This window comes from Aulonocara stuartgranti (genome assembly GCF_965226115.1).
Source record: "Aulonocara stuartgranti genome assembly, chromosome: 7".
Lineage (NCBI taxonomy): Eukaryota > Metazoa > Chordata > Actinopteri > Cichliformes > Cichlidae > Aulonocara > Aulonocara stuartgranti.
This window is the reverse complement of record NC_138945.1, coordinates 53,577,051-53,595,595: the sequence shown is the minus strand read 5'-3', so window position 1 is coordinate 53,595,595 and position 18,545 is coordinate 53,577,051. Positions and strand designations below refer to the sequence as shown.

Here is an 18,545-nt window from a genome sequence, read left to right as displayed (position 1 = left end):
AGCTATTCGAGTGTTTAGAAAAACAGTTTCTTCTGTGTGTTCTTAGAGTCAGTATTTTTGTGGTTTTGCCTCTGTGCAGATCAAACAATATGTCACTGAAGTTATTTCTTTTGCCTTTAATTTGTATGATTTTGTATTTTTTATTTTTTTATTTTTTATACACAGTCCCCCTTTTTCAGAGATTTGAATGTAACTGGACAGTTTACCTAATGGGCAGCTTCATGTCCAGGTGAAGTCTCTTTTCCAAATAAAACCTATCAGAGAAAAATCAATAATCTGGTTCCTGAATGAATCCAGTGTCCAACTCGGCTTACAAAAACGCTTTAAAAACCATAATGACAGAATTATTTTGATGGTTAGGAATAATAGCTTCACAACATCTAACCAAGTCACGAACACAATGTCAATGACGGGATTACAACCAGGCGAAAACTACAAATTATGTTAAGAACAATGAGGCCAGATTAGACTTTGCCAGAAACCACCTAAAAGAGTGCACAGTTCTGAAAATAAAATCTTTGGACAGATGAAACAAAGGTACACGTGTACCAGGATGATGGGAGAAGGAAAAAGTATGGAGAGACACCACACTATCTGTCAAACGTGGTGGAGGCAGTGTTATGGCATGGTTGTGTATGGCTGATGGTGGAACCAGATCATTGGTGTTAACTGATGATGATACTCTCTGATCATATTCAGTCCAATGCTGTTAAACTGATCAGACAGAAGCAACCTCAAGGTAAAGAAATGATATGTTCTTCAATGGCCAGATCAGTCACCTGATTTAAAACCAACAGAGCATGCTTTTGAGTTACTAAACACAAAACTGAATGTAGAAACACCTACACAAGCAGTAACTGAATGTGAAGGCAGTCTAGGCCTATAAGAGCATATCAGCATTTGATGATGTCCCTGTGTTCTCGACTTCAGGCAGTCAGTGACTACAAAGGTTTTTCATGCAAGTACAAAAAAGAATCCTTATAGTTAAAATCATGTCCGGGTGTCCAATGAATTTTGAGTCTGTGAAAACGAGGGACTGTGAATAAAAAAAGGATGTAACCTAAACAGTTACTGTGATACTTGTGTAAAACCCCTCGAATTAAAGCTGAAAATCTGCACTCCAATCACATCTTGATTTCTTGGTTTAAAATCCATTGTGTTGGTGTACAGAAGCAAAACCACAGAAACTGTCTTTGTCCAAAAGAATCATGAACAAAACTGCAGCAAATTTAAATCCATTAATAAGCAGGAATTTGTCATTAAGAAATCATGTAATGTGAGTCCGGTCAGTGCATCATTTACAGTAACTCTCAGTAAGTTGTTTATTGTGGAAGTCAGTGACATTCTTTTCAATTCACTGTTGGTCATTACTGCAGAGTCCATTTATCACCCTGTGATGAGTTTTCCACTTGAAAATGCAGATCATTATTGAACTATTTCGTAGATTAATTGCTTTTATAAACATGCGATATAGCTGACCTGGAATCCTCAAATTTAATATTAATATAAATTACTTAATAACATTCAAAGCACCAACAACATACAACTTTGGGAATGCTTCTTGGCCTAATAATTCTTTCCCTGGAGTGACTACCATGTTTTCTTAATGTCTCCATTTCTCTGACGCATTATATTTCCAGCACTGATTATTTGCAGTGTGTCTTGACTGAAGCACCCAAACATTATTAAGGTTCGTTCAAATCACGACTCCAGAAGTGACAAACAGACCGACACGACCAGCAGGCGTGTTTAGAAAACGGACAGGAGCTCCGCCTGCAGGCCCTAATCCCGCCTCAGCCTGCCTGTGAAGGAAACGCTGGCTTTTTACCCTGATGTGACGTCTGCCCACTCAACCCACAAGACGATTCTCCCTCCTTCCTTCTCTTCCTCTAAACACCCAGTGTGATGCCAATCCCTTTGACTCCGTCTCCACTGGAAAAGCCCAGATAAGCAGTTAGTTAACATTTATGTTTTTCATTCTCTAATATCAGTCTACAAGTTTTAGTCTTGTGTCACACTGTATCTGTAAGTGTTGCCTATTAGGCAGTGTTGGTCAAGTTACTTGAAAAAAGTAATCAGTAACTAATTACTGATTACTTCCCCAAAAAAGTAATCCCGTTACTTTACTGATTACTTATTTTCAAATGTAATTAATTACTTAGTTACTTTTTAAAAACACGATTTACAACCTAAAGAGGTGATAAAGCGATAGATCTTTCAGCCCAATTCTACTTTTTCTACATAATCCATCATACAAAATGTAATCAAATGGAAAAGTCTCTTTTTTTTTTACTTGTTTTATCAGTTTCAATCTTTTAACTTTATGCATCAAGCAAAAATTTTATTATATGCAACATTCTCTGACTTGAATAAATTAGTTTAATATTTAAACCTATTTTCTGCACGTTCCAGCACATTACACTCACTCTTTCAAATAGCTGCAAGTAAAACACAGCAGAAAATAAATAAAGTCAAAGACTCAGCGGTCCTGTTGCTCTATTTTCACCGGTAAAGCAGGAGTGGCGTAGGCGGAGGTTTACCCTGGTGCAGGTGTGCCGCGGTCAGTTGAAGAATCCGCGAGTTTCTCTGTGAGTTTCCCATTACGTCGTTGCTGCTTGCTTGGAAGTTTAGGGGGTTTTTTCACTGTAAAAAGTTTTCTTCCCACGCACGATGGACGCTAATGTTTTTGTCACTTTTTATGGAATCAAACTCAAAGTAAGGTCAGTACTTCCACGCTTTAAACGCTGCACGCTCATACTCTCTCCCACAATCGATATGTGATTCATAGTTGATCTGCACACAGCTGTTGTCACTAACGGCGCACTCGCTTACGTCACTGTCGTGAGACATTCTCGCAGAAAATAACGGTTTTAGTAACGCAGTAACGCAGCGTTCCTACGGGAAAGTAACGGTAATCTAATTACTAGAGATGGCACGATACCACTTTTTTATGTCCGATACCGATATCATAAATTTGGATATCTGCCGATACCGATATGAATCCAATATAGTGTTTTTTAATCAACAAAACTGTTTTTTAAATATCTTGCTGCATTTTGTATAAGTTCATACTCAAGTTTAAAACAACAACTACACTAAAGCTATTCTGTTATACCTGTATGCAAAAAAAAATATTTCATAGTTCAGCAATACTGATCAATCTAATAAACTTAAACCTACACCATCCTCCCTATTCTGGTATTTTAAAGAGTACTTAGCATAAATATTAAGCAACCTAACTAATAGGGTTCCAACTCCCAGCAACAACAAAAATAAATAAATAAAAAATAGGGAACCACCCCTCACGCTCCACCTCATGATGCTTAATCGACGTAATCAACCTTAATTTGATGCAGTGTGAAAAAAAATGCACAGAAATCAATTATTTTTCAAGAAATATTAAATAGATTCAACATCTTTCTTCAACAAAATTGCAGACTGCACAGATGGTACCTTCCCAAAGGAAAAAGTACTATAGCTTACTAGGGTATATATATTAGACTTAATAGTCACTATATACAGTAATTGACTTCTATTCATTTTACATCAAATTAAAACTTTGGGTGTCAGATAATTATTTATTAAAAACTAGACATTTTAAATGAGAATAAGAAAGAAAAGTATGTCTTTGTGCCCCCTTTTCCCTGTTAATGCCCTATCGGCCCCCCTGGCTAAACTTTGCTAGATCCGCCCCTGCACAGTTACCAGCATCAGCTACGTAGAAAAAGATCCTGGAGTAGAAAGTAATAATAAATAAATTCTAACAACAGCTGATCAAGCTTAAACGTGCTGCTGTTGTTCAGCCGCTGGTTTCCTCTTTCTGGTGCAAAGTGGGCCAAAAGCAAACAAGAGAGACAGGCTCGCGACAGAAAAGCTGATCAGCTGATCGTTAAGCAGTTTCACCATTGAAGTAGCAGCAGGAGAGGCAGTCGCTTGTTAAGCTTAACGCAGGAATGCTTTACAAACATTCAGAGATGGACTTACACACTTGCTTTACTTCTCTCGGGGATAACTTTGTCGGAGATGAAATGCCGGGTTGCTAGCGAAGCTCCACATGCTATCCAGACCACCACAGGTCCCGCATGCCACAGCCGCTCTATCACGTGATGCATACTGCTCGAACGTTCTGAGGTGAGTTACGGCGTGTTGCAAGTTTTGTGAGGTGCTTTCGTGATATTTAATGGATCGGATTACATTTTTTATTTTTCTCCGATATCCGATCCAGTAATTTAGGTCAGTATCGGACCGATACCGATACGTAATATCGGATCGGTCCATCTCTACTAATTACCGTTTTTGCAATAGTAATCCCTTACTTTACTCGTTACTTGAAAAAAGTAATCATTTACATCTCTGCTATTAGGTCTGTATTTCTTCAAATCTGGACACTCTCCATCGTCTGTGTGTCTGCTTTGGTCCTGAATCAGCCATCTGAGTTTCTCTTTGTGCACAAAATCTTCCCTTTGCATTGGCTACATGCGCTGTTGTCTCAGTGAGGAATGGAGGCATTTCATCAAAAACAAAAACAATGAAGCCCTTCTCTAAATCCCAGCCTGGAATTGTTTTTCCTCAGTATTTAATGTTTTTCAAAGAAAGAAATAGTAGGAACAAAGTCTGACTAGTTCACAAGTAACACTAAGAAAGTTTCTATATTTAAAAAAAAAAGGAAAAGAAAAAAAAGAATGTTGTGAAAAAATTTCCAAAAAAGATAAAATTTCTTAAATTCTCTATTCGTGAAAAATTTCAAGGCTTTATTTATTTGTTGTTTTTAAGTTGTGGCTTACAGCTCAGCAAAATCAGAAATTCAAGAATCTCAAATTATTAGAATATTTAATTTGTAATTAAAATTAATACAGTATAAACACTGTAAACACTTTTTCAGGCTCATAGGGAAGTCTGCTGACTTGACAGCTGACCAGATGATGATCATCGACACCCTCCACAAGGGGAATAAACCACAGAATGGCATTAACGAAAAGGTGGGCTGTGATAAGAGGGCTGCATTGATATAAAAGTTGACTGGAAGGGAAACAGGGACGACCAAAGCCTAAGAGGACTGTCAAATAAAGTTGACTCAAGAACTTGGGAGAGCTTCAAAAGGAGTGGACTGAGCTGAGGCTGGTGTTACAGTATTGAGCCACCATGCACAGCCATCTTCAGGAAGGAGCTGCAGCTCTCGTATTTCTATTATCAAGCCACTCCTGAACCAGAGACGATGTCAGAAACATCTCCAAGGAGAAGAACAGGAGTGCTGCTCTGTGGTCCTCTTTTCAGATAAAAGTCATGACAGTTCCCTTTCTTCCTCATTCTGATCTTCCGTTTGAACTTCAGCAGGTCTGTGACCACGTCTGCATGTGTAATTGCTGTGCAGTGTAATCAAGTGGTTGGTGAGTTTGAATTTTGCACTTCATCCTCAAGTCTGGAGGAAAAATGGAGAGGCGCAGAATCCAGGGTGTTTGAAGTCCAGTGTGAAGTTTCTGCTGTCTGTTGGTGGCAGTTGCTCAGCTGTGTTTAATCACATCCAAAGTCAGTGCAGCCATCTACCAGGAGACTACAAAGTAGTTCATGCTTCCACCTGCTGACAAGCTTTATGGAGATGCTGATTTCTTTTTCCAGCAGGACTTAGCACTAGTCCACAGAGCCAAAAGACGACTCTCAAATCAATTGCTGCCCATGTTATTGCTTCTTGATTGATTAGCAAACTCACTTGAACCCCACAGAGAATCTGTGGAGGGTAAGAAACACCTGACCCAAAAATAAAGATGAGCTGAAGGTCGTTATCAAAGCCTGAGCTACAGTAATACCCCGGCAATGCTGCAGGTATGATCGCCTCCATGGAAAAGGAGCCCCAGGTAAGATTTGGGTGCACACATGAACAAACCTTTCACAAGAAAACACAAGTGTATGTAAAAAAATAATAGAAATACTGTAATAGATTAACAGACTTGATTTTATGAGCTGTGAACTGTGATCAAAAACATTAAATTAAAAATGGCCTTTGCACAAAATATATGAATGAACAGTTTCATTATGTTCAACCAAATCAGTAATGTGGAATCTCAAATGCTTTTGTAAAACTGTGAGCAATTATCACAGTCTTGTGAACAGCTCTTTTGGATATTGGTCACTTCATAAAACAGCATTTCAATTTGTGGCAAAATATGTTAGTCATATAAGCTCGTTGGCCAGCGCGTTCTTTTTCACAAGCCCCGGAGCCTCATAAACAACATCTCAGCTTTGAAGACAGCGATTGTAAACGACAGAATCCAGAAAACCTTTACACAAACATGACATTTTCACATAGCGCCTCTAAAGCGTGAGCGACCGGTGGGGAAAATGTTTTGATAACTCTTTGTTTTGTGGATATCGTTTTCAGCGGTTTTCAATCATGTTTGTCATTCTTACGCCGCGTCAAGAAGCCCTAATGGTCTTTTTATTGAGCGAGCTCCTCATCTGTCTTTTTTTGTTTGACTCTGTTGGAGATGTTGCAAGTCAGTGTTGTGACACGGCTGTCTGTCCAAAGCTTCCTGTCCTTGTATTATTCATTCTGAGGGATTGTGCATTTGTTTAGGCTTTGTGCACAAATATATTTTGACAGCTCTGGACCCTTCCATTAGCGCAGAAAGCGTACCAGAGAAGCACTCAATAGGCTGTCCTCAAGTGGCCCTGACTGTTGACCCCTCCTGTTAACACAACGACCTGATCCTGTCTTAGCATCCTCCAGCTAGGGAAACAAGTGAATACTCAGTGTTATAGTGCAGGGTATCCCTCCCATCAGTTTCAGATGTTGTGTATTAACACTGATAATATATCTACAGTGAGCTAAATGCAACATCTGTGAAGTAACTGCTGCTGTGACTTCACGTCTAACGCATCTGCGTGTTGTGATATCAGTTTAAGTTGAGCTAAGGCCCGGCTGTACTTTTGTGCAGTACCGGTTTGTACCACAAGATGGTGTAGTGAGCGGAAGCACTAAATGACCAGGCAAGTTGGTAAGATCACAGTCTTATTGACATTGAAAAAAAGCAAAACCTCTTGTAGATGTCATTGTAAACATCGGCACACATCTGGGCCCCGTTCCAGGAAGCTGGTTGAACAAACTCTGAGTCTACAAATAAACTTCGAGTTGATTAATGCAGACATGGAAACTCAGAGTTTTTAGTTGATCCCAGCTCCTCAGTGTCAACTCTGAGTTAAACAAGTTGTTGACTAGTGAAAGAAAGCACTCATCAGAAGAGCTCTGATGCCGATGATTCACCATGGCAACAGGTAACTAAAGAGCAGAATCTCTTTTTTAATCCGATGAATGGAGGAATATGAATGTCTTTCAATCTGGACCCTCGTGTTTGTGTTACTTTTACTCAATGGGTCGAGCTGGAATCACGCCGAATACGTTAAATTTCTTAAAGTCTCATCAGCTGTAATTTGACAGGGACACAATACAGATGGTAGCTACTGCAAATAAGACTGTAGATATGTAGACTTTTGGTCAGCACGACTGATTTTGGTCATCTGTGGTTGAAAAAAATGTCTCAGCAGCCTGGAATAAAAAACTGTGGGGAATTTATAGCATGATAAATGATTATTCACTGATTATTGTTTTATCTGCATAAAGCTCCATACAGATTAGGCTATTTAAAAAAGTAATTACTGTGTCAAGTTCGAGTTTTATACTGCCTGACACTCATGTCAAATTTAAAAAATGTAAATGGGATCATAATGTTTGTAAAGATTTCTGTGCTCTGTGGGTCGTGCCATCGCGGTTCACTCCAGTGGGCCATCTTTTGGATCGTGGTACCTTGCAATCGTTCCAGAAGTTAGCAACATACGCTAGCTATGCCATAGAGATATAGCAGCACAGAAGTTTTAGATGCATTTTAAAAGGTAAGAAGTTAAAAAGAAAGTCTGCCTGTGATCAACACACATTCCAGCTGCCTGCTAAGCACTAAGGCTACACGATCCATGTGATGACCCTGAATTCTGACCCCCCCCCACTGACAGGACTCTGTCTTACTCAAGAGTCTGTTACCGAGGTAACTGACTCATGGTTTAAATTAGCTTTCTATGTGGATAAGAAAACCCAGAGTTTTCAGGGAACAGCACTTTCAACCTGTTGAAGGGTTTAGTTACATTTTGCATAAGAACTACAACAAGCACCTTTAACATGATTTTGTTTGGCTATTTTTCTGTCAAACATAAAAAGAGATCAATATCCACTTTAAGCTCTACCAATTAGCTGGCAGGGTGAGCGTCTTATAGCTTTTACCATCACTCTGAACATTTGAAACAATAATAATAATGTAATGTTGAAATATTTCATAACAGTGATATAGAACTAGTTTCCAATCATGTAACATCCATCTTTACTCAAATACAGCCTCCACATTTATTGTATTGTGGGTATAAATTGTGCTTCTTGTGTTGCAGTTTTCCATCTTACTAATTTCTCTTTCTTCAGGTTTTCATAGCTCCGCTTCTTCTAAAAACAGAAGAACAAACTTTTTTCCCCCTGCAAACTCTACAAACTTTTATCACTATTGCAAAGAAAAAGAATCACATTTCCAAAGAAGGTGAATACCTGTATGTCTTTAAGGCTTTTACGTGTCCTTATAATGTTAGGAGTCTGTCTGGTCTCCAAATTTACATTTAACGCCCCAAACGCATAGCCATAAACAACATGCTATGTAGTTGTTTTTCTGAAATTAGCTACTTATGAAAACCAAAATTGTTGTTGCTGTTTTTCATATTGCATTTTGTCTGGCATGAACAATGGTAATCTGTGAGCTTGACCTGTGTTGTAGGCAGATTATCGATTTCTACCTGTACTAACCGGAACCGATCATAACCTGGCTGCAGTTTAATACCCAATGCTAACACTCAAAAGCCACTTTCCACTTTTATCTAATCTACCAATCACATGGCAGTAACACCAGTGCATTTAAGCAGGTAGACATGGTCGAGATGAGCTACTGAAGTTCAAACTGAGCAACCTAGCAGGGAAGAAAGGTGATTTAAGTGACTTTGAACACTGCATGGTTGTTTGTGTCAGATGAGCCGAGTATTTCAGAAATTGCTGATCACTGGGGATTTTCCAAACACAGGCATCTCTTGGGGTTTACGGAGAATGGTCTGAAAAAGAGAAAAAATCCAGTGAGTGGCAGTTCTCTGGGCCAAAATGCTCCCACAAGTCAGAGGAGAATGGGCAGACTGCTTTGGGCTGATAGCAAAGCAAGAGTAATTCAAGTAACCACTCATTACAACCAAAGTATGCAAAAGAGCATCTCTGAATCCACAACATGTTGAACCACGAGGCAGATGGGCTACCGCATGAAAAGACCACACTGAGCAGGAAACTGAAGCTCGCAAAATTTTGACAACAGCAAAAAACATTGCCTGGTCTGATGCGTCTCAATTTCTGCTGTGCCATTTGGATGGTCGGGTCTGAATTTGGTATCAGAATTGGATCCATCCTGCCGTTTAACACTGGTTCAGGCTGCTGCTGGTGTATTGGTGTGGGGGGTATTTTCATGGCACACTTTGGACCTCTCAATGAAAATTTGTTAAAATATGCAGCCTACATGGGTATTGTTGCTAACCATGTCCATCTCTTCATGACCACGGTGCACCCATCTTTAGTCACAAAGCTCAAATCACCTCACACTGGTTTGAGTTCATTGTACTCAGATGGCCTCCACAGTCATCAGATCGCAATCCAACAGAGCACCCTTGCAATGTGGTGGGACGGGAGATTTGTCACATCAACACAAACCAAAATATCTGAGGAATGTTTGCAGCACCTTGTTGAGTCGATGCCATGAAGAGATAATTCAGAAGATAAATGGAGTCTAACGCGGTACTTGCAAGGTGTACCTAATAAAGTGGCTCGTATTTGAGAGGTTTTGATCTTTCTGCCTTAATTATAGAGCAAATGTGACCAATGTGAAGTTTCCCAAAGAGCTACATGACTGTTCCTTAAACCAACCTGGTCGACTCCGCTGACATGGAAACGTCCAATCACAGCCCTCCAAAGTGGGGAAAGTCAGAATGTAGAGATTATATAAGTCATCATTACAGATGACCTGGAAGCGCTGGGAAGGCCTGCATTCATGAGTTAATATCAAGCCCTGCCTTTGTGCTTGCCCGAGACTCAGTCACTGCTCTTTCAACATTCATACTCGACCGCAGTAGCCCTTTGGCCATTTACCCGCCCTCACGCTCCACTTTCCCAGCAGACTGCGTAGCGAGACAATAGAAACAGCTTTTATTTATAGTTGATAACATTTCATCAGTTCCACGGCATGTCATAGGCACTGGGAGGAAAAAAGCAGCAACAACGGGGAGTGGAAGAGTCGCAGCGTATATGATTGAGGATGTTCCTGTTTTCAGCCCAGAGTTATGCTCTGTCTTTGGATTCGTTTGTAAGAATGTGTTCATTTATCATACAGTTTCTCCTTTCATGTTTATTTTCTGCTTCTTGTGGGAATTTGGCAGGATCTGCTGGGACTAGATTGCACAGACATAAAACTGAATGACCTCCAGCTGGTCATCATCATGTGACAAATAATCACCAATATAAACTCTGAGCAATAATTTGCTGCTTTTAAACTGGCATTAAATTATGCTTCTGACCCCGGCTTGTGATTTATATTTCTGATATGTATTTGTGAATTTTGCCAGCAAATGAGACATTTACAGCAAAAACACAGGAAGAAATTAGAGCGTGAAGTTATTTGGGACCCAGTGTGACTAACTGGCATCAGCACATCAGACAGGTTGACGAGCTGATCCGTGATGGTCAAGGTCAACCGACTGGATGATATAGTGGAGACAGAGGAAGAAGCAGAGCTTTTGGGATGTTTTCTGTATTCTGAACTGAGGCCTTGAGGGAAACCAATTAGTACAGGTACATTAACCATGCCGAGCATCAGCTTTTCTTAGACCGCATGTGAAATAAGTCTTTTACAGTCCTTAGGGTGCTGTGCCATATTTCCCATACGTGCAGTAGGTCTCTCCTGGAACGGGAGTGTGAATGACTGAGGTTGCCATATCAGTTCTCAACCAGTTCCCCCTCGTCAGACTGCTTTAGATCATCCTTAGCCAGGACAGAACAAAAAACACACCTCTCTGTGACAATGATAACGCAAGATAATGTCAAAAGAAATTACTCACAGGACATCAAGTTATACAATAATCATCACGACATTTACATCTCTCCCATCTTCCCATCTTCATGATTACCATCAGTTAAGCATATGAGGCTTTATGGTTGTGTTGAATTTTCCCTTTTTTCCCAGCTGGATCCCCCCCCCCCCCCCCCCCATTCGCCTCCCTTTTTTCTCTGATGATTTAATACATTTGTCATTGAACTATGATTGGCCTGCTACCTCTTCTCTTGCGGCCTCCCATTTTCCAGGCTTCAGTGATTTGTCAGAGTCTGTGCCCAGTTTTCTATGTGGTCTTTTTTTTCATGTCTTTCTCCTCTCTCCTCCCTTCATTATCTCCTCATGATATCAAGTATTACGCTCTGACAACTACAACTCTATTTCCTCCTAACATTAAGCAATATCTTAGAATAAGATGAAAGCCCATCAGTCCCATATGGCTTTAGCAGATCTGCCAACAGTAAATGGAATATGATTTAAGTGTGTGACTTAATCTTTTGCTGTACAGCATGTTTTTGCCATTTTATGCATTGAACCGGCACGGTGGTTAGCACTGTTGTCGTACAGTAAGAAAGTCCTGAGTTCAATTCCACCATCAGGCCAGGGTCTTTCTGTGTGGAGTTTGCATGTTCTCCCCGTGTTTGCGGGGTTCTCACTGGGTACTCCGGCTTCCTCCCACTGTCCAAAGACATGCACTTAGTGGGGATAGGTTAATTGGTAATCCAAATTGCCCATACAGTGGGGCAAAAAAGTATTTAGTCAGCCACCGATTGTGCAAGTTCCCCCACTTAAAATGATGACAGAGGTCAGTAATTTGCACCAGAGGTACACTTCAACTGTGAGAGACAGAATGTGAAAAAAAAATCCATGAATCCACATGGTAGGATTTGTAAAGAATTTATTCGTAAATCAGGGTGGAAAATAAGTATTTGGTCAATAACAAAAATACAACTCAATACTTTGTAACATAACCTTTGTTGGCAATAACAGAGGTCAAACGTTTACTATAGGTCTTTACCAGGTTTGCACACACAGTAGCTGGTATTTTGGCCCATTCCTCCATGCAGATCTTCTCGAGAGCAGTGATGTTTTGGGGCTGTCGCCGAGCAACACGGACTTTCAACTCCCGCCACAGATTTTCTATGGGGTTGAGGTCTGGAGACTGGCTAGGCCACTCCAGGACTTTCAAATGCTTCTTACGGAGCCATTCCGTTGTTGCCTGGGCGGTGTGTTTTGGATCATTGTCATGTTGGAAGACCCAGCCTCGTTTCATCTTCAAAGTTCTCACTGATTGAAGGAGGTTTTGGCTCAAAATCTCACGATACATGGCCCCATTCATTCTGTCCTTAACACGGATCAGTCGTCCTGTCCCCTTGGCAGAAAAACAGCCCCATAGCATGATGTTTCCACCCCCATGCTTCACAGTAGGTATGGTGTTCTTGGGATGCAACTCAGTATTCTTCTTCCTCCAAACACGACGAGTTGAGTTTATACCAAAAAGTTCTACTTTGGTTTCATCTGACCACATGACATTCTCCCAATCCTCTGCTGTATCATCCATGTGCTCTCTGGCAAACTTCAGACGGGCCTGGACATGCACTGGCTTCAGCAGCGGAACACGTCTGGCACTGCGGGATTTGATTCCCTGCCGTTGTAGTGTGTTACTGATGGTGACCTTTGTTACTTTGGTCCCAGCTCTCTGCAGGTCATTCACCAGGTCCCCCCGTGTGGTTCTGGGATCTTTGCTCACCGTTCTCATGATCATTTTGACCCCACGGGATGAGATCTTGCGTGGAGCCCCAGATCGAGGGGGATTATCAGTGGTCTTGTATGTCTTCCATTTTCTGATGATTGCGCCCACAGTTGATTTTTTCACACCAAGCTGCTTGCCTATTGTAGATTCACTCTTCCCAGTCTGGTGCAGGTCTACAATACTTTTCCTGGTGTCCTTCGAAAGCTCTTTGGTCTTGGCCATGGCGGAGTTTGGAGTCTGACTGTTTGAGGCTGTGGACAGGTGTCTTTTATACAGATGATGAGTTCAAACAGGTGCCATTCATACAGGTAACGAGTGGGGGACAGAAAAGCTTCTTACAGAAGACGTTACAGGTCTGTGAGAGCCAGAGATTTTCCTTGTTTGAGGTGACCAAATACTTATTTTCCACCCTAATTTACGAATAAATTCTTTACAAATCCTACCATGTGAATTCATGGATTTTTTTTTCACATTCTGTCTCTCACAGTTGAAGTGTACCTCTGGTGCAAATTACTGACCTCTGTCATCATTTTAAGTGGGGGAACTTGCACAATCGGTGGCTGACTAAATACTTTTTTGCCCCACTGTAGGTGTGAATGTGAGTGTGAATGGTTGTCTGTCCCTGTGTGTTAGCCCTGCGACAGACTGGCGACATGTCCAGGGTGTACCCCGCCTCTCACCCTATGACAGCTGGGATAGGCTCCAGCGCCCCCCGCGACCCTGAAAAGGATAAGCGGACGCGCCTCCCAAAATATGCTTGTGTATATTTAAGATTTGGTAGTTGGTGAATGGATTGCTGATTGTGCATAAGTAACACAGCTCAGGTCCGAATATCTGTGAACTCTGATCTATAATACAACATTATGTGTGATAAAATTGGGCCTTGTCCACATTTTTGTGCAAAGGTGACACTTTTTCTGAGATTTTTAGTTGATGCACCAGTGGTATCAATTTGAAAATCATACGTCTTCTTGTTCCTCGGTTATCACATTCAAGAACTTGGGTGTCCACGCCACCCACCTGCCTGGTGGGGTAACGACAACACTTTCTCCAGCAAGTAATGTATTGAATTATTTTTAATAAAATTATCAAATAATGTGTAATACGTTACTTTTTCTGAGTAATGACCCCAACACTGGTTAGAGCCAAGGTATGAGGAACAAAAAAGCAAACAACAAAGAAACAACACGTCACATCAGGTGTGGTGCCTGTCAACTAAGAGCAGGAAACTGCAGGTGAGCCTGTCCTGCAATTTGAACGGGCTCACCAAAATCAGACAACATGGCCTGATGTGATGAGTCTCAAAGCATGGATCCATCCTGCTATATCAGCAGTTCAGGCTGGTAAAACGTTGCAGGCGTTTTGTGTCTCTAAGTAGCACTTGAGCATAGATTGAACACCACAGCCTCCCTGAGTACTGTTGCTGACCATGTCCATTACTGCATAAAATGACCATGACCACTTTTTGATGGCTGCTTCCAGCAGGGCGATACGTTGCATTGCGAAGCTTAAACCACCTTTTTGAACATGACAATGAGTTCATTGTACTCAAATGACCTCCACAGTCACCAGATCTCGATTCACCTTTGGGACATGGTGGAGCAGCATAGATGCACAGCCGACAGATCTACAGGAACTACAGTGTGCCGTCATTTATGGGTGAAAACCTCTGATGAATTACTCCATGTTCAGTCTATATCATGAAGACTAAGGCAGTTCTGAAGGTACTAGAAAGATGTACCTAATAAAGTTGCCAAATAAATGTAAAATACAAATGCATTTACTAATCAGGTGGTTACCAACTGCATAACTGAAAATGAATGTGCTAAAGTAAACAGGTTTAAGTATTCTCTAGTATTGTTTGACCATTAGAGAATAGTAAAAGCCTCTCTAACAAAATAGTGTGAAAAACACTCAATCCACTAAATCACAAGTCAAAAACAGCAAAAAGAAGTCAAGGCGGTCAAAAAAAAAAGTTCTGTCAATCCCACTTTTCTGGTTAGATGTGACTGACGTACAAGGTTAATGTTTAGCTATCTGATCAGGACACGTTACTTAATAGAGTGGTGACCAATCTCTCTCACAGACACACAGACAAACACACAGAAGAAATGGGCATGTCACGCAAACTCTGGCATGGATGCTACCCTTTCGTCTAAGCGCCAGCCCACTTCTTTGAATAAACTCCCTGAGGCCAGCTGCATTGCCTGATATGGAAATAACTTGTGACTGTAACACAAGCGTTTGTGCGTATGAGCTCACACGTTTTTTTTACACCAACAAACTATTGTTAAACTATTTTTAGAAATAAGATCATCAAGCCCTAGACAATGTGAGAGCTGATATGTTGCCAAGTAGTAGGTTTGTGTCTGAATTGGCAGTGTTTGCGCACAGGTAATTGCTAGCCTGACCATTAGCCTCTGATCTTTACTGCTAGGAGTGACCAACTGAAAGCCCAGATGACATCAGGCGGCTTAGCTATTCTTATATTTAAGCTCTTCCCTTGAACACCATGAAGAAAAACTATCTGAACCCCCTTTAAGACAAGGCGTTGCTCATCTAACCTCAACATACAGATTCTGATGGACTGCCTCAAATATTAAAAGTTCCTTTTCTTTTCAAAACCTATTTTCCAGGACGATATTTCATGTGTTCTAGTTGTTATTGGCCCCACTAGTGTGGTAAATCAAAGCTGAGGAAATAATATTTTAGCATGTGGACAGAGAAAATAAGCCTCATACAAATTCCTGAGCAGGGTTAATTTTGGCTATTCCAGCTGTTTTGTTTTGTCAGTCGATTTAAATCCAAAGAACAATTACAGTACTGTGTAAAAGTCCTGAGTCACCCCTCATTTCTTTATATTTTCCTTCCAAGAAGCCAGACTTTGTTGTGGTCTTAAGCAAAAGTTCTCTAGGTTTTCTAAAGGTCTTTCAAAGGTTTTCTTTGGACTTTGGCTGCTTTTTCACTCATTTCAAGTGCAGTCCATTTGAGAGGAAAGTCTGTCTGTTTGTTTGTTTATTAAACCACTTAACACCGACCCAAGAATCATTCAAACACACAAAAGGCCCCAAACTCAAAAGATGAACCAGTGTCGGGTCTACACATAACAGGCAACTTAGCAAGGAACAAATTTTAAATTGTATCTTTGAGCACTTAGCACTGTTACTAACAACCAGTCACAAAAACATAGAATGTCTTAATATTTGGTTGGTTAAATGTATGAAAAATGCCAAAGGTGACAGGCATAAAATTATATTTTTGCACCAACAACGTGATTCCTTAAGTCCTTTTAGGTGAAAATGTGACACAGCATGGTGCACAATTAAATAATTTGAGGAAACTGAACAAGTAGAGGACAAAAGAAACAAGTTAAAAGCTTGAAAAATATCTACAAGAAGTGAAGCCTGTGTGAAAGTAAATGTAAACTTGGAGAGAAAACGAAACAACTGAACACTGTGAGTCATGGATTGGCCTCCCCAGAGCCCGGACCTCCACATTATGGAAGCAGTGTGAGAACGGAACAAAAGGCAGGCATCAGAAAGCTTGTTTAAGAGAGTTTGTGTTGTTTTGATTAATAAAGGCGGCCATGGCAAAATATTCACATTCATTTTAAGCTTATTAAAATTGTACAAACTTTTTTTCTTCTTAGTTTTTGCCTTCTCGACTGTATTTCCATGTCTGTTTACACGTTTCCCATTTTCCAAGTGAAATATAAAGAAATGAGGGGCGGCTTAAGACTTTTGTACATTACAGCAGATTGCTGATTATATTTGAGAGACATCACGTGTGGAAATTGTTTCCTTTTCTGGTATGCTGGAACAATCAAACATTAAACACTTAAACTCGATCAACAAGAATATAAACAGGCATCAACCTCTTGAGGGTAAGTTCACCTTTGGCCTCATAGGGACAGTAAAATGTCCGATTTAGGAGAAATAACTTATGGATGACTGTCGTCAGTCTACCATATTAGCCTACTGAACCCTTCCATTGAAAAATTAATGTCGTTTCAAGGTGTTTGAGGGGTTTTGATCCCCTGTGCATGCTTTTACATGTACTACCTGCTTCAGATCTTCAGTCGAAAGCATTTCAGTGGCATTCGTTTACCTGCCCATTAAATAACACTTCATTTGTTATTTTTGATCTGTGTCCTGGTGGATTTGCATGTGTGCTTTGGTTCATTTTGCTGCTAAAAGATCTGTTTCTGGTTCAGTGTAAATCTTTGAACAGACACCTTCACAATACCTTCAAGCGCTCCTTGATACGATGCAGAATTCATGGCTGATTCAATTACTGCTAACTTCCAAGTCCCCAAGGGAGCGAGGCAACCCCAAACAATAACATTTCCACCACTGTGGTTTGCAGTTATTATGAGGTTTTTCTCCTCAAAAGCTGCTGTTGGCCTGTTTCTGCCTATCTGTCATCTGACTATCTTGACTAAAGTGCTGGCCTTTAGAGTAAAAGTAAACTTTTACAAGGAAGACAGTTCTTTGTTGGACAGCAGTAACTTTTTCCTGGCACTTCTCCAGTGTAACACAGATCTATCCAGTCTCTTTCTGGCTGTAGATGCACTTTGACATTGAAAATGGCCAAACTTACCTGCATGCTGTAATGAAATTTGGTTTTCTTTAGATGAGCTTTTTTTTTTTTTTTTTTTTTTTATCACATAAACTGATCTTAATGGTGAATTTGCTGGGGATGTCAGTCTTAAACTTGCAGCCATTTGAAATTAACGCCAGATGATGTTCCCTGCAGCGGAGTGATTTATTTGCTATCATTTGGAGATCATTTGGAGATCTTTTGCCAGACTCTTAGGCATAAATGTTTTGGGGTTTTTTCCCCCTGAAGATCTGAAGGAGCTCTTTAGATCTTGGAATGATGAGACCACACATTTCAGTGGCAAAGTGAACACCAGATGTCAGATTTAAATAAATCAGGTTCCACCTGTCTCTTAAAAAGGTTCTAATCACTGACACATATCCTGCAGCCTCTGATTCCAAATTAAAGGAACTTAAGCTGACATAAATATCGAAAAAAAAAATTTTGAATGATGACTGAGTGCATCAGCAAATCTCAGCTTGAAAACAAAAGGAAATATTAATCAGAAAAATCAGGCCTATACTGCGCCATCATCACGCCAGCCTTAGTCACGTGATTTAAAACAAACCTCACAATGAGATACATAACATCCACATGTAGCAGCAGTTGTTGAAGGCATGATGACAAGCTGTCTCCTGCTTTCAGAGAGAACAAAGAAGGTCATTGACGATGAGAGCTGAACGATGTATTTGCACTGCAGTTCTCGGGACGAAGACACGTGAAGAGGGGCCTTTACAGCCTCCTGCCTCACAGGGCTCCTTTGGCCTGTGTATAATTGATGAGTGGAGTGAATAAGGGATGAGTTTGTGACTGTCAGCCACCCTGATGGGGACAGACAGAGCTCAAGTTTGGCTCTCCTCATCTGGCTGATGATGACAATGATGGTGATGATGATGCTCCTGCTTCTTCCATGACTCCTTCGTGGTCTGTGTTTGGACTGTGCATCACCATTATCGTCATGCTCACTACTACCTTTTCTGGATGGCATGCGGGGGGGAGATGAAGTAAGAGAGAAACAGCTTGGAAGTGGA

General features: G+C 40.6%; 1 long non-coding RNA gene across 1 annotated transcript in view; it reads left to right on the top strand.

Moving 5' to 3' along the window:
• Window positions 1-2,647: 2,647 nt before the first annotated feature.
• LOC309709967 overlaps window positions 2,648-18,545 on the top strand; it is a 264,832-nt gene continuing 248,934 nt past the window's right edge. The window contains exon 1 of the long non-coding RNA XR_014277647.1: window positions 2,648-2,720. This is a non-coding gene — a long non-coding RNA (uncharacterized lncRNA). The remainder of the gene's footprint in view (window positions 2,721-18,545) is intronic.